General features: G+C 35.7%; 1 long non-coding RNA gene across 4 annotated transcripts in view; it reads right to left on the bottom strand.

Moving 5' to 3' along the window:
- Window positions 1-17,057, bottom strand: part of LOC107312659 (uncharacterized) — a 247,081-nt gene that overhangs the window by 20,359 nt on the left and 209,665 nt on the right. For all 4 annotated transcript variants that reach the window (XR_014945156.1, XR_014945154.1, XR_014945155.1 and 1 more), the window contains 3 exons: window positions 15,890-15,961; window positions 15,458-15,525; window positions 11,792-11,831 (listed from right to left, as the gene is read on the bottom strand). This is a non-coding gene — a long non-coding RNA (uncharacterized LOC107312659). The remainder of the gene's footprint in view (window positions 1-11,791; window positions 11,832-15,457; window positions 15,526-15,889; window positions 15,962-17,057) is intronic.

Raw genomic sequence — 17,057 nt, 5'->3', positions numbered from 1 at the left:
GAAGTATTTGCTTTTTTCAAGGATAAAAATTCCACTAACCCTAGTTTTTTTGAAGTACTATATAAGGTTTTGGGTGTTTTCCTCATTTTTTTACAATGAAGGAGAACAATTTGGTCAGATTTACAGTGGCTTGTAAGAATCCATCTTGGTGATGGATGGATTATATTTTCAAGTGCATTATATGGACAGTGCACTTAATTCTAATTAAAATGCTTGGTTTAAACATGGAACTTTAGATAATCCCATCAGGACTGATCTGCATCTTTTTACATATGAACATCTTTGTACATGTCACTTTTCATTTATTCCTAGAGGCTGAAAATTCATCCCTGATGCACCTCATCCCTATTATCTAAAGGATACATAGAAATGTCCAGCACAATCTAAGGACCGCATACACTGCGTAGCAGAGGATTCAATAAAGCTTCCAAATTCTGTGCCCATTTGCCTCTTATTAATAAGGTAAATTAATTTTTAGTTACTTTCTTCACCAACTCAGAAATATACGAACAGTCATGAAAACATACACTAGAGGATGGGGTAATGAAGATCTCATAATTGAACCATGTTGCTGGAAAAAGAATCTCAAATTATCTCAAAAAGCGTAGCTGCAACATTCCTGTCATTTGAAAGAAGTGTCCTTCCTCAAATCACAGAACTGCATTACAGTTAAATTATGCTGTGTTAACTGAACTGCAGGAGTAACTAATCAGCTGGAGATAAAAAACACATCATAAGAAACACACCAAAAAGATTTTAACCAAAATCATTGTGAGGTTACAAGAACATACTGCTTTAACTTCCTGGAAAATAAATATGAATGTCTGTTTTAGCTGTAAGAACCTCAAACTATGTACAGTATTTTAGAACTAATTTCTCTATCATTAGTCACTCCACTTTCTATATTTGTTAACAGCCACCAATCAACACGTCAGGTAATCGCAGTCCGTCATCATAATTATCATCACCATTCCATCACAAAACAAGCAACTTTATCTGATTTCTTTCCAGGAACACTTGAAGGGAATTATTTAATTCCCCATATGTATTTTACTGAAATAACAGCATTTAGAGAAAAATATGTACAAACTACAGAGCCATAATCAGCATTTTCTTAGATATCTGAATCCTTTTTTTTTGCCTTTTTGTAAGAAGGTGATTAATGAATTGTTGACAGTAATAAAGAAGCAGACATCTTGCAGACATTATTATGGATCACATATAACTTGAAACACCAAGTCTGCCTCTGTAAAACATTTTATTTTTTATATTGTGCAAATCGATTGTAATTTGCTGCTGGCTTCTCTTCAAATACATTTCTTCAGTGCTGCCTTGGTAAATAATAAATCACACTAACTATTATTTCAAAATTGAGTGTTCCAATTTAGTTATGAATGGAGAAAGTAAAGATGCTTCAGGATATGAAATCCTCTAGCAGTTCACAGAAAAATAGCTTCTTAAGGGTAACCACATCAAAAATCATTAGAGACAGACTACACTGTACTAGCACGCATGCCTCTGTGACTGTAGCAAACCTAACAAAACACTGAGAAGATTATACTAAATCAATTATTTTATTCCCCTGCCCTTTGCCCCTGCTAACCCCCCAAAATAAAACAAAGAAAAAAAAGTAATCTTCTCGTTGAACACCACTCAAAAATAAAGAAGACCAATACTTCTAGTCCTAGCTCTTTTTGTTGCTTTGAGTAGACAATTCTGTTAATTTTCCTATTATTCCTAAAGACCTCCAAGTCTGTCCAGAACAAATATCTGTGCATCTAGTTCTCAGAATGGACAGACAGACTATTGGAGGAACTCAATCGCTTCTCCAGTCTCCATGTCCTAACTCCAAAAATCATTTCCCTCCAAAAATGTAAAATGCTGTAGTCCTGAGGAGGGAAATTTGCCTTAAGCCTTTTCTTCCTTCAGATACCCAGGTGTCTCAGAAAATTATCTGCCACAGCATTATATGATAATCAGGCATGCATATATGTGGCATGGCATACCCAACTATCCACATAATTTCAGAGTGTAAAAGCCTGATGGACCTATCAGGCTCATCCAATAGCCAATGACAACTTTTCTCACTGAGCTTTTTCCAGAAGTGTGGAAAGAGCCACAGCAGAACAATCTAAAGTATTGTCTGTTACAACTCTCGTAACTGCTGCACTTGGACTGCTATTTAGTGATTCTATCAGATGTGGTACATCCTTACAAATTAAACTACATCTGCTTGAGCTTTTCCATTATTTCTTAAAAACTCCCAGTTCCTCTTTTATTCAAAATAAAGCTTCATGATATCTCAGCTTTCCAGTGGGATTTCAGAATCTCTCTGCTAATGCATCTCTAATGACATTCCAGGGTTGTATATTCTAGAATCTAATGGTCACACTAATCTACAGACTTTATTAAAAATAAATCATTGACTATAGTGAATCAGCAACTCAGCTCTATTATCAACACAGGCTGATTACTCCTTCTGCCCTATTACACAAACCATTTGTAACAGTATTATCAAGACAAAAACAACTTACACATTTTTCCTTGCAGTGGATTATACAGTTAAAAGATGGTCTCTGAAACATTCAGGATCTGAGGAAATGGCCACAAGTTGTATCAGATGAGGTTTACACTGGACATAAGAAGGAACTTATTCCCCCAGAGAGTGGTCGGGCACTGGAATGGCCTGCCCAGGGAGGTGGTAGAGTCACCATCCCTGACAGTGTTCAAGAGGCATCTGGAAAAGGAGCTAGAAGATATGGTTTAGTGGTTTTCTGTAGGTATGGTAAAGGGAAGATGGTTGAACTAGATGATCTTGATCCTTTCCAACCTTGTAATTCTATGATTCAGGTACGTACATATATATCTTCATCAAAGCTCCCAAAGTTACTCACTTAACTAAAGTTAGTTCAGTGTCAGTTGGCTCAAGAATTCCAAAGTCAGGACAATTTTGTACTTGCTTCATATAATAAAACATTTGATTGTCCATTATTTTATGTAATATGAGGGTAAAAATGATATCACAGTTTTGACAAAACGTATTCAGTATATTACTTGAAGAGACACTAACTAATTATTATAAACTGAGATTTCATTATAGTTATTTCAAACTGGTAAAGAAAACCAGTATTCCAAAATCATCTATGAAAGCTTTACACGGAGTATGAAAACTTGCAATAGAACTGTTTACAGAGTGTGACTGCCAAACCACTACTTTTAAAGGCCTTGCAGTGATAAGTTTAGACAAACAATTGCTTTCATTTTTTAATTTATTTTTTTTTAGAATAGAGTTTCAGGACTGTTACTGGAGTCCTTCACTCTCATCTAACCACATACCTCAAGGCATTCTGCTACTAGAGGGTTACAGAAAAACATATCTCCATAAAACAAGGAATAATGTAAGTCATACTACATGCTTACTCATCCATTTTCCTTTTTATCCAAACAGGAACATATTCCTGATCTGTTTCTGTGTTCACCTTTACCTTTTTCCTATGTTGAGAAAAGCTGTTAATGAGAACTTCATCCTATTAAAGCTTTGTTTTCACTTTAGTAACATTAAAGAGTAAAATATGGAAACAGCAGGGGAGGGGAAAGAGACTACAGGTCTATTTCATAATGGCTAGTCTGCGATCTGTGGTGCTCCTGACATATATTAAGAAGATCCCTTGGAGAATTCTGTCTCCATTCATTATATCCTGAAAGAGTCTGGTTTCATTGACCTTGCTCTCAGTACAGTGCCTTATGTCCCACTGATTTAAGGAGTTTTATATAATGAGTTGTTGAAAAGGGGTGAAATTAGCCCAGAGAGCCATCATATATAAAATGTACTTTGCTCAACACTAATTAGTTTATTTGATTTTCATCTGGTAGGTCTTGTCTCCAAGGTACAGAAAATGAATTTGTTTTCAGATGCAATAACATCAGACACTTAAGTTCTTCAGTTTCATATCCTGTTCAGGGGAGTAGTGGGGGAAGCCATGATGATGTTGACGATTTTGTTTAAAAAAATAAATAAATAAATAAAAAATCATACATCAGCAAATAGATGATTATAAATTTTTTGGTCAGATTTAAATATGCATACATTTCATTATTATTGGAGGCAGGAGAAATAAATTATAAATTAGACTTTTTGATAATTGAAGATTAGTATTAGTCTACTTACAATCAAAAATTTGAGCATTTGAATATTGAGTAGTTGAACACAGAAGCTCGTTGACATAGCCTCCAAGACAATATACCAAAATAGATACAGCTGATGAAGCGGAGGATGCTTTTCAGCCAATGAATTTACTGCTTGTCAGATTTGTATGCGTGTTCGAATGTGAGAGTAATGAAATAACATTATAGATTTCAGAACCAGGGCAGCTGTTATTCAGATAAGGTTATAAGCAAGTATGTTTTAGAGTGAGTGTCTGTGGAAGTAATATAATCCAATACCCACATCTTCTCAGGAGTTTAACTGTTTTCTGCAATGTTTAAATGTCTTCAGAAACGGAGTTTGGGATCAAATACCTCTACACCTTGAGCACATACACAAAACTAAGATCAAAAGGCTGTTTGTGGGTAGTTTAGCTCAAGCTTATATAGATTTGAATTTTATTCCCAGTCTCACAGCTCTTTCACATCTTAGTCACAGTAGTAAACAAAAGATGCACTGAGTTGTCAGATTCCTGTGAGACATTCAGGTCACATCCCAAGATAAATACACTACGTAGTGCAGAGTGCTGCACTTGGGTCAAGGCAATCCCAAATATTTATACAAATGGGAGGACAGTCTCCTTAAGAGCAGCCCCGTGGAGAAGGAGCTGGACATGAGCCAGCAGTGCATGCTTGCAGTCCAGAAGGCCAACTGTGTTCTGAGCTGCATTAAAAAAAGGGGTGGACAGCAGGGAGAGGGAGGTGATTGTCCCCCTCAGCTCTTGTGAGACCCCATCTGGAGCACTGCGTCCAAGCATGGGGCCCCCAGTACAGGAACAACGTGGAGCTCTTAAAGTGGGTCCAGAGGAGGTCGCTAATAGAATCATAGAATCACAAGGAGGTTGGAGAGGACCTACAAGATCATCTGGTCCAACCTGCACATAGCAGGGCAGTGGAAACTAGATGAGCGCTGTGGTCCTTTTCAGCCCAGGACATTCAATAATTCTGTGATTCACTGAGGCCAGACAATGCAGCAAATAAAAACAGATTAACCTCATTGATTTAAGACTCAGTGCATTTCCAAAGCAAAGCAGATAAACTTTTAAAAACATCTAACTGTGACACAGATTTTAAATGGTTAAAATTAAATAATAATTTAGAATTTTGAAACATATTTGGCTGCAATATGATACAGTGGGTTAAAGCTAACCCTACTTTCAAGTGCTAATGTTCATCAACAGGATGAAATGTTCCCACTGTAGTTTTGTGGGAGACAAGAGCTACTGCTCAAAAATCCTTCAGATGTATCAATAATAAGACTAGTAGTGCAGAATTGGCAACACATTGCTCTACAATCTACATCAAACCCTCTGCAACCAGCATTACCACACTAATCAACACAAATCTAGAATGCAGTACATGGAGAGGAGGGGATAATATCTTGAACTGTTTCCATTCACACTGGGTACAAACTGAGCAAGGAGGACAGGAATGGTGTTTCTGAAAGAAACAGGGCAGTATCTAGCATTGGATCTGATGGAAATTCTCCAGTTGCAAATGTAAACTAAAAAGGGTTGTTAAAATATGAAAGATAAAAGTGACCTTTGGTTATTGGGGTTTGCAAGTTTAGCTTTCTTTTCTCTCAAATCAGAAAGAAAGGATGTTGAGCAATTCAAATGAAATGTGTAGGCAGCAGAGATTAAATTGAAATGAATAGCTCAGCTATGATAGAATTAAAAGTATGTTCTATAGAGCTACTGAAGATATTTATTCCATTATCATTTTATTCTTCGAAGGCAGTCTTTTAGCTTACTCTCAAAGGGCTGAGCTTGTGACCAGTATATTCAAAGCAAAGACCAGATATGCCCTGAAGAGTATTTAAGTTGTGGGATAATTTTTCTATGGAACACAAGTAAATATGCAAAGTGGAGCAGACACATTCTGGGAATAATTATGGCCTTCAGTATATTAAGTTATTCAGCATTAGGCTATTCAGCAGTAATTATACTACCCCTGGGCAAGGATGATTTAGTACTGTGTACTGGTGAAAGCCACATAATTAAGAAAGAATGGAATCTGGCTACTACTTAGCACACCTTTCCAAATGCTCATTTGATCCAGTTGGCAACAGCCACAATGGACTGCATACTATGGGGAGGTTAGCAATGTGTCTTGTGTTACATTCTATTTAATGCAACAGCATTTAGCACTCTGCAGCTGGAAGGTTAAACTCTTTCCCCATTTAACTGTTTAAGCCAACCAGCTTAAGCACAGTTGCCCATGACTAATTAGAAGCTGCATGTGGTCTGCTGGGCCACCCTCTGTTGTTAATGTTTAATGCACATTTTGTACAGTTTATTTTGAAATAGGCAGACAAAAAGCATAGTTCCAAAAATAATCTGTGTTTCCTAATGTACTTGAATTGAAAAATAATAATAATAATAATAATAATAATAATAATAATAATAATAATAATAATAATAATAAAAGAATAAAGAAAAAAAAAAGGAAAGGTTTACATTGTATTGTATATTAACGACTCTGTTGCGAACACTGAGTTATTGATAAAAAGGAGGAAAAGGAAGATGGATTGAGCAACATCACAAAACAATTAAGACTCTGCCCTATTCTTTCTGCACTTCCTCTAGAACAGAAAGTAGGCTTAAACAGGCAGGAATCTGTTCCATAAGAATTAAAAAGTACCACAGTATAAGCAGTCAACTTAGTCCTGTCTGAATTGCTGAGTTAATGCATATCTCAGAGCCTGTACACAGTAATAACACTGCAGCTTCTGGTTTGTCCCTCTGCTTCAGTTTGCAATGAGTGCACTTCATAAGAACATGGGATTTGAAGGCACATAACACAGGCAATATTCTGAAACATCATACTTCAGTATCTTTGCTATGGCAGAAATTATTTCTTGAAGCCTTATATCCACACATGGAAGATTATCAGTAAACATCTGACAGAGATAGCAAAATCTGGAATGCCTCCAGCATCTGAATCTGGCTTTCTGCCTCGGTTACTTGGCTTGCTCCCTGACAGATCCCATGACTTCCTTCACAAACAGCAGCAGTGGCAGTTTGGAAACAGCCTTTAGGGAAGGTCATGGGTGGATTGGCTTGGTTCCTCAATATCATTTGTCTTTCCTGAAATTAATTTTGAAGAAGCCACTCAGCATTGTTTAAGAATAAGATTATGTATTAGCAATAGCCATTCATTTTCCTGCTTAGTACAAGGTAACAAAATAAAACATCCAAAGGCTAAGATCTATGTCACTCTAGGGAAATGTCCTAACCAATTTGATTTTTTTTTCATCATTTCACAGTTACTATGCTTGAAAGAGACATCACAGTGATAATCTACAGCACAATAGAGAGAGAGAAAAAAAAAAAAATGGATTTAAGAAACATAGGAAATCTTAACATACCTTGCTTCTTTTTCTTAAAAGAAAATTCAGTAAAATGTTAATTTCAATTTTGTTTACATTCCTTTGCTACTTTCTTCTTAGAACTCACTAAATCCTTCAAGAAGGGTTGACACTGCTATTATTTTTCTCACATCTTTCTTTTTCACAGCAAAATACCTGGTGACTTTCATTTGAAAAAGACTTAAAAAAAAGACTAAAAGCCAAAAACTTCAATGAAATTCATCAAAGTTAGGTCTAATCTGAATTCTATGTATATCACCAATTCTATAGGCCTCCAGATATCACCTATTATGATTCATTTAGATAACAAGATTCACTTGTTCTGTCTAATTCAGAGAACTGAACCAGAAAAGGTATAATGGTATTGAAACATCAAAAGATCCTTACGTCATAGCAGAACATGCATGGACAAGATATCCGTGTTCATTACAGGGGAGTTGGACATGGTGATATTCAAAGGTCCCTTCCAACTCTAAGGATTCTATGAGTCTATGATTCTATACCACGGTCAATGCAGCTTCTGTTGTAAAGGCAAAGACACTGTACTTCATTTTGGTCTCTACCACTCATGTCCAGAACAAATAGAAAAGCATCATGTGTTGATTGAGAAAGTCAGAAGTCACTTAAGGACACTAACTCTGTGCAGTGAGCAAAATAACTGAGGCCTGGAATCTTTCATCATTCACTGAATTTCACTAATGAGATAAAAATCATGCTCACATTTTAAGCTAGCTAAAAACTAACAGTATAAGATATTGAAAGTTGCCAGAATTCAGATCTGTTATCACTAATACAGATAAGATTTCTGCCTCTGGGTGATGAGCCATCATTCCTTTATACAAAGAAGTTCAGCATCAGTTCACACACCTAGGCTCAACATTTTGATATTTTTCTAAGTCTGTACATGCTTCGAGACAAGCAGCCACAACAAACATCTGTTAATTTGATAAGGCTCGAGGAGAAAAAAAAGACAGCTGTTTACAGTATAGAGGCAATCTCAAAACCGAGATAAAGATTCAATCTGAAATAGGGAAAAGCAGAAGTATTTTCAGCACATGCATTAGCAGTGGCTTTCCTGCTTTAGTGTGTACTTTGATCTGGCTCTCTTCTCATTCTCATTCTTAGCTCAGAGGCTAATGATACTTGTTGCTAAGTCACATCAGTGAAATGCTACAAAAGGACAAATTCCATTTAAACGAATGAGACTATTTTGGCATACACTATTTTTGTGCATGTTCCAAGGAATTCTGATATGCTAACTTAAATTAAAGCTTATTCCTGGACTTTTTAGCAAGACACATTGCCCTGGGAGCCTGCGCTGTAAGTAACACTTCATGTCACGCTCCTTTCTCTTTTGGAGAACAATGAGCTTAGATGCTTAGAAGGAATTTTAAAAACTCAAAGAGTAAACAACATACACAAAACATGAGGATATGCCATACAGAGTGACACTATGCATTCAGATATTAGATGTAATCAATATGTATTATCTATAGGCTGGAATTTAATAAACATATCCTTGAAGACCCTTGCAATAGTTTCCACATTGAAGATGAGTGGAACAGAGCTAGGATAAGAACAGGAAGAAATCAGAGGTGTGGACTTCCACAAAGCCTCAGTGCTGCAGGTATACTTGATATAAAACATCACTGTCACTGAAAGGAAAGAAGGCAACAGATATATGATGAGGCAGCAGGTATTTCTGCCTGGCATGCAGCAAAATATTAATATGGCTATATTACTTCTTGAGAGAAGCAACTGAAAAACAGAAAGGTTAAAGTGATGCAAGAATTGGCCCTTTCTTGCCAGAGCCTGCCCAGACGGAAGATTGTCAATTGTGCATTCAGTGAACAAAAGCGGCAGGAATATATTCAATCTTCATCAAGCTTCATGGAGAAACTTCTCTGAAAACTTCACATTCTTATTCTAATCAACATGAACTAAAGTATTTCCTGAAATCTCAGTAGACACAGTCTAAATTAAGTGTTCCCTAAGAAAAAAACAGAAGTATCCAGCTAGCTGAATTTGTAGTGGCTTTAAACTATAACTGTGACTACCAAATTTGAATGCCCGATTATGTTTGGTTCACAACAGAAACTGAAGAATATTCTACTGTGGAGAGAGAAAGAAAGAGAAAGAGTTGTAAATATTAAAGATAGAAGAATAAAAGTCTTTTGAAGGGGAATTGAGCTCTTGCCTACTGCTTAAGAAAAAAGCACTGTAAAGCAGCTATTGATTTTTCATTCAACAGCACTGAATGTTTTATTGAAAAGCAGCATTGCTCAGTAATTTGAATTTTCAATTAAAGTAGCATGTTCCTTGGACACATTTACTGCTGCACTTCAGTGACATTTATTTGACTTTTAAAATCCCTCTACTATTGTATTTGTGTTTGTATAGATCAAACTACCGATACAGAAAGTGTTAGGATTATAACACTGCTGATTACAGATACACGTTTGAAGGCTCCACGGACAACCTAATGACTTTATTTAAGGGTAGGACAAGTGTAGTCAGTCACAGTTGAACTAAAATATGCCACTATAAGATGAATTAGGAAGTTCAGTATGTCACCTTAGAAATACTTACACTTGCCTTGTCTGTATAGACACTTTATAGTTGTAGCAAAGTTGAACTAGTTATTCAAACTACCTAAGTTATGTTTACATTCCATATGATTGGGAGAACCTTGTGAAATTCAGAAATAGCAAATTGATAACTATCCACATATAAAGAAATTTCAATTGTAAATAAGGACAAAATATTTCTGGACTATAAATAGACAATGCTGGCTCTTACTGCATTTTCTCTTGTTCTAACTGAAGTCTTAATAGTCTAAATAATTATTAGCCCAGTTTTAATGATACTAGCACCTATTTCTCAAAATATAGAAGGCTAAAATATCTACTCAAATTTTCTAAAGCCAATGCTTTTACAACGTGTTATCCTTACTTATACCTACATTCTCTTTCTCCTCATCTCTAGGTCCATTTGGGTAATTTTTATATGCTTTCTCACGTGCTCATTCTTTGCTGGCTTGCAAGTATATGTTACATCAAATGTATTATATATGGTGTGTTTTCATATATTAGACATTCTTCTTTCTTCTCCTTGTTACCTATCCCTAAAACTGGTTTCACACATGTCCAAGGCCTGATTCCTTTACCAGCAATCATCCACTGCTGCGTTATTTATAGCTCTCGAGCTTTTGATATCATCCCGTGCTTGCAGATTCAAAGACCCTGCTGTTATCTCCATCCTATACTCTTCTATGCTGCATTTTTATTCTAGGGTCATTGGTAGTTCACTCTGCACGGCAAAACTACCTGTTATTCCTCCCTATGAGTTACAGAAATATACATATGTTGCTCTGAAAGTAATGTCTCCTATTTATTTCCACGGAAACTACAAGTAAAAAGAGCACAGCAACACTATTTTATAGACCAAATGCTCAGCTACAAAACACTATTTTTCAACATAGTCACCACCACTACCTATGCATTTTCACCATCGATGAACAGCATGCTGGGCTTATGAAAATCTACACCAGTGGATGTGACCTACTGTCGCTGTTGCCACTACTGAAATGCACCATCCATCTTCTCACTGTGCTCACATCCACTGTTTGGTCTTCAGAAACATTCAGCAAGTAGTGATGCATGTAAATAGGTGCCATTCTTTTTCTACAAAGAAGAAATAAATTCCACTCCCTTGATTCATGCACACTACCATGTCAGGCATCGCTTTGTCAGACTGCCTCTCTGCTGCCATCTGCTGCACAGCAAAATGTAAGGGAATACTTGTGGGAACATTCAGCCTCTACTGCCATACCATCCATCTCTGATGTCATAAGCAAACATAATAAAATAGAAGGCCTTGCTTTCAGAGCAGCTATACACAACAATATGTGTATATATATTCATGTTCATATATGCGTAACATATCTGGCAATAATAAGACAGCTAAAACAAAGTAGGTAGTAGCGTCTGTTTGGCAGATAACTGTTGTTCAAGCTAATTAAGTGAACAAAGAGATCACACAAGTCAAGATCATACCAAACAAAGCCTGAAAGGTAGTAAGGACATTGCTGTTAGCTCAACACAGTCTGTGGCCTGCTCCAGGTAATAGCAATACCATATTTAGAGAGCTACAAGGATACAAAAGCATGATTTCACATAAATGATGCAAGAAAAAAAAATGACAGTGGATTAACAATACCTTCAACAGCTCCTGATTTGCTTCAACAATCTTTCTGCTGCTGTGGATGAAGCAGATTTTGGCATGAATTCAATACTTTCTGCATAAACTCAAAGTAGCATTCAGACATTAGTCTTTTTGACAATCCTACTCTTTCCCACTGTTTTATAACTAGTTTCCCAACCTTCACTCTCTTTTGGTAGGATTTAATGTAAGATTATACATCACTTATGGCTGTTTCTGCTGTAATAATGTAATAGTTTTCAAACAAATCTGGCAGAGGCATGAATGGAGAAAGTAGATAAAACTTTTCTCAGTTACTTTTGGCAAGAGCTAACACTTAATCCTGATGTGTCATAACAATAAGAGTAGTTGGCTAAATTGGCACTGTCCCTTGGAAACCTCAATCCATTGTCTTGCAGTGGGAAGTAGTTGGCTTGCCCCACCTTACTGCTATTCCTTTTCTTCAGCTGTTCAGCATCACCTTAGGTGTGATACTTGTGCTATAGCCTTGTGCTTCCCTTTACCTCAATTCAGGGACCTGTCGGGACCCCGGTGGCTGAAGTTGCCCACACAGCACATCGCTAGGGAAAGCACAGCACAAATGCTGGCCAGTTATCACTGTAAAAAACAGCAAAATATACTGAGAAGCCGCAAAAGCATCAAGTGACAAAGTGTGCATGTAGGGTATGGAAATGATGGTACTTACCTACTCACAAATAAAAGAGGCCACTAAGGCTGCTTCACACAGATTATTCTCTTGACCAATCTAGATTCATCCTAGGCAAATATCTTCTTCTAACCCTTTAAGCATTTGGCATTGCCATGTCAGACAGACAAATGGCTTCTTGGCGGAGAGGAGGAGATCCTCAGTCTCTTCCCAAGGCTCTGAGCCAGCCCAATACATTACACCACTTAAGGTACCTTGTTTCTTAACACGACGATGTACTTAGTGAAGTGCTCCCAGCCCTGCTATCATCTGACGGATATTTCCTGTTAGAGCTAATGAGGTTCTGCTCCCACTTAATCTCTAGATATGGCATAGTTAACACTTTTTAGTTTGCTTAATGACATGCTATTAATAAAGACATGACCTGAACAGTTACTTGCATTTATTGTCTTTCTTTTTTTGTCCACTTTTATAATTATGTCGAGGCAATTTAATTTTTTAAGATCATAAACTATTGTTTTGTTTGATAAGTTGTATATAATCATGCTACGTTCTCATGAAAGCATTCACCAAGGTCAATGTACAAAGTTAGTAATTTATCTGAAACATTCATCATGATATTGCTTTGCTACTTCTTCAAGGTATTCCTTATTACTACTGCCTTATTGACAGAACAGTATGCGAACCCACTCTAAGGAGGGGTGAGACCTCTGTAATTGCCTGCTTTTTTCAAGGAGTTTCTAACGATTAAACTACGCTTAACTGTAACTGTCGAACAGTTAATATGCTGAACAGTAACAGTTCAGCATCTTTAGTTTTTTTTTCTAATGAGTAATAGCCCTAACAAAATTTAGAGCAACTGACACCTTTATCCAAGCAAAGTGTAATTGGCATAAGTAGAAGTTTTTTGATGGAGGTAATGAAACCATAGTATAATTCTCTGATCAAAATCATTACGAGACAATCTTGGTCCAAATGAGATTTTCAGTGTGTGTGCGTACGTTTGTTTAAGGCACAAACATTAAACAGTAGAGAATTAACTTCTACATCATTATTGTAAATTGAAAATAAACAAGCAAACAAATGTTAATTACCTTTAATTCTCAAAACAAGAAACCTTGTTTATGTGAGTGAAATAAGAGTGAATTGAATTTTAATGGGATTTGTGTGTTTTCTCTCTTTAGGCTTGATTTGATTCTATCATTTTCCAAATATGGGTTCTTAGTTTTGCTTTTACATGACATCAAATTGCCCAAAAGCTACTGCAGTTCTCTGTTTACAGAGATTTGTCTATAAATCTGTTACTTATTTTAAAGCATGTATTACAAAAGAGCCAAATATCTAAATTGTAATGGCATATGTGTTACTCTTTGTAGATATCAGCCATTTTTGATAGTGACTATTTTTGAAAGTGCACTCTGCCCTAATTTCCAGGCTTTTGATAGCAGTTGGTAGTCCTGTCCCCAGCATCACCTCCTAAAGGATATAGCCAGCATCCAAATAACAGATGGAGTCTGAACTACTGGTCACAGCCTGAGTGGTTCAGCAGTTTTCCATCTGCATTATCCACACATGAAACATATTTGGGAAAAAAAAAATATAGATAGATAGATAGATAGATAGATAGATAGATATTTACAACCATTTTTCATCCTTCATACAAAACTTCTGTTGTTTTTTACTGTTTTGAAGTCAAGGAGGAAATACAGCATTCAAACGTATAAACGCAAACCAAAGAAGAAAAGTTAGTTAACAGAATGCAGTCAAGCTTAAGAAAACTTAGGAATTATATGCATGCTCTATGCTTACAAATGATCTTAATTAGCACCTAATTACAATTTAGTTCAGCTAATCAGATGATCAACTGCATTGATTTTTATCAGCTGATTAACCCTAATGTAAAGTACTATGACAATTTACAAGACTGCAATAGAAAATTCAAGTTACTTTCAAGTACTTTGTTCTCAGGGAAAAAAAAAAAAAAAAAAAAAAAAAAAGATGGCATATAATAGCATGGTTTGACCCACATACATTCTAGTCTGAATTTGGGAGTGCAAAGAGCTTCATTAATTTTCTGCTTTAAATAAATTAACACTTTCAAAGATTTTAAATGGAGTTCTACAAATGTATGATGGGAGCTATTTCAAAACAGATCTTGAACCATTGCTGCATAAAACTATAATGATTACAAATGACGAATGACTGATGACAATGACAAATGAGGACATATATGGAGCTCTGAATTTCTGTATGTCATGGCTGAACACTTCTCATCCTGATAAATTATCTCTTCATCAACTTTAATGCTGTGAAGATTTGAGAACAAGAAGTGAACCTAGCCTGAAGTTTACCTTTCTGAAGAACTATGGGTTTTACAACATTCTTTGATTTCTTTTCTGGCTTGAAAGTTAAAGTCAAGCCAAAGAAATTCACTAATAAGTATGCAAAGAGTCGAAATAGACAGTAATGATTAAAATTTTACCCTTGGGGAGAGTAGTACCAGGACATCACTCAGTGCAATCAGGAGTCTCTTCTTTGTACGTATATGGACAATTAATATAAGGGCCTTGAATTTGTATGAAAAAAATTGTATTGATAGGGACTACCTCAAAGGCTTTTCTAAATTACACACATATGCACATACACACACATACATACAAATATGTATGTATGAAGTAAGACGTAATCTCCCTTTGATGTTCACTTTTATCTCCTTATAACACTAGTGTGTTTTTACCTGAAAGGTGGTCACTGAAAAAAAAACACAATTCATTACTTCTTTGGAGCCATAAGAAAATAGAAATTAATGCTGTTGGTGTTCAGATCTGACTACTGACCCTAATCTAATCCTGATTTGTCTTGTATACTTACATTACACTCTCTTGGAATGAAAATACTGATACTGAGCATGCAGAATGGAATACATCAAAATACTGTAATCCTCCTTTAAATTCCACATTTGTTTACAACTTCACTTGCAAGACAGCTGAATCAAACCCAAATACAGATTTCCTTACCTCCTTGTCAATTGCTTATCCTTTCTGCCTGTCTCCAAAGTCCACAAACAAATGCGATAGGGCTGTCACTGCATACGAAATGTTAAGGAAAAAGAAAGTGCTTTAAACTTCAGGAAAAAAAAAAGAAGTCTCTCTAAAAATAAAGTTATTCAGATATCTATTAGAAGAACATGGCCAGATGTAATGCGCTCTTGCTTTTCAAACAACAAAATAAATTTTAAAATTGGAAAATACAGATAATTTAATAATTTTTCAAAGTGGCAACAACTAAATTCTTAAAAAATGAAAATCTGCTTTCAGTAACTGAATAGATTTTAGTTTAGATGCATCAACATGTCATCTTGCTGTTTTGATATACTCTTATTTTCCTACTTTTGTGGTTACGCCTTCTCTAATACCTTGTGGAAATCGCAATTTGTGCCATTGATTTACCTTTCAGTCTCTGTGATTGATCTCTCATCCAAATGCAACTCTTTCCTTTTTCATCACCTTGTCTTTGATTCACTATAACAGAATGGAAATATGCAAAAAAAAAAAAAAAAATATATATATATATATATATATATATTCAGAAATCAAAATGCTAGATATTACATACATTTCTGAAGCACAGGAACAAGGTAAACTGCAGTAGCAAGGTAAGTATGCTTCGTTTCTCATTGTCTCATTTTACACAAAAAACATAAGATATGAAAAGTAAATTAGGATTCTGCATCAACTGGCCTAACATCCTCAGTGTTTGTGATTTTAGGAATTGACCCTCACTAGTCATTTTGGTTGTCTGGTTATAAAACTGAGGAAGAATCATCTTAATACCTACATAATAGCAAGAATTAGAGTTTTGAAACAGGTTAAATGTGAAATACTAAATATCATATTCGTTTTACCATTCTATTAGAAAAGCTGATTTTTGGAAAATGTTCTCTAATATTCCACTGCAAAAATGTGCATAACATATTACTATAGATACATGAAGATTTAGATCAAATCAATCTGTATATTGCAGTCATGCCTTTTTTGAAAGTGAGGTTAGTTTCAAAAACCTACATTGATCTTAGGACTTCATAATCAAATGCATTGACCGCCATGGGAATAAAGACAAACTGCTTTGAAAGGCCTTTGCTTTATCTTCCCAAGGGCACTAGAAGAAACTGTATGAGGGGAAGCAGTCTGACTTGATCTTTATTTCCAAGTAAAGTTCATAACAAAGATATTAGATACAAAAGCCACTTGTACCTTGCTGTGTGCTGACAAAGAATTTACTTAAAGTTATAAAAAGAAAAAAAGAAGGAAAAACAGAAGCAATAACTTTTATGTATCTGTAGGAAACAGTAATGTGACAGCAAAGTCTGCATTTTTTGAATGTTAGGTGTTTGCTATAATACTGGTTTTACAGATAGTTGACGATTTGGGGGCATTACCATATATCAGCAGCAGATTCTTACCAGAATGGTCGCTGGACTTTATCCTGCTACTCAACTTCTCTTTATTCAGAGTCTATCAATCCTCATGACTGTAAACCCAATTTACCCTTAAAAAGTTGCACACAATTACTTCTGCAAAGTTTTAAGAAATTGAACAACAGAGCACAGGAGTTCAT

The sequence above is a fragment of the Coturnix japonica genome, chromosome 4 (assembly GCF_054131305.1).
Source record: "Coturnix japonica strain WE chromosome 4, WE-NBRP24, whole genome shotgun sequence".
In the NCBI taxonomy this organism is placed as follows: Eukaryota; Metazoa; Chordata; class Aves; order Galliformes; family Phasianidae; genus Coturnix; species Coturnix japonica.
This window is presented reverse-complemented; position numbering and strand designations above follow the sequence as displayed.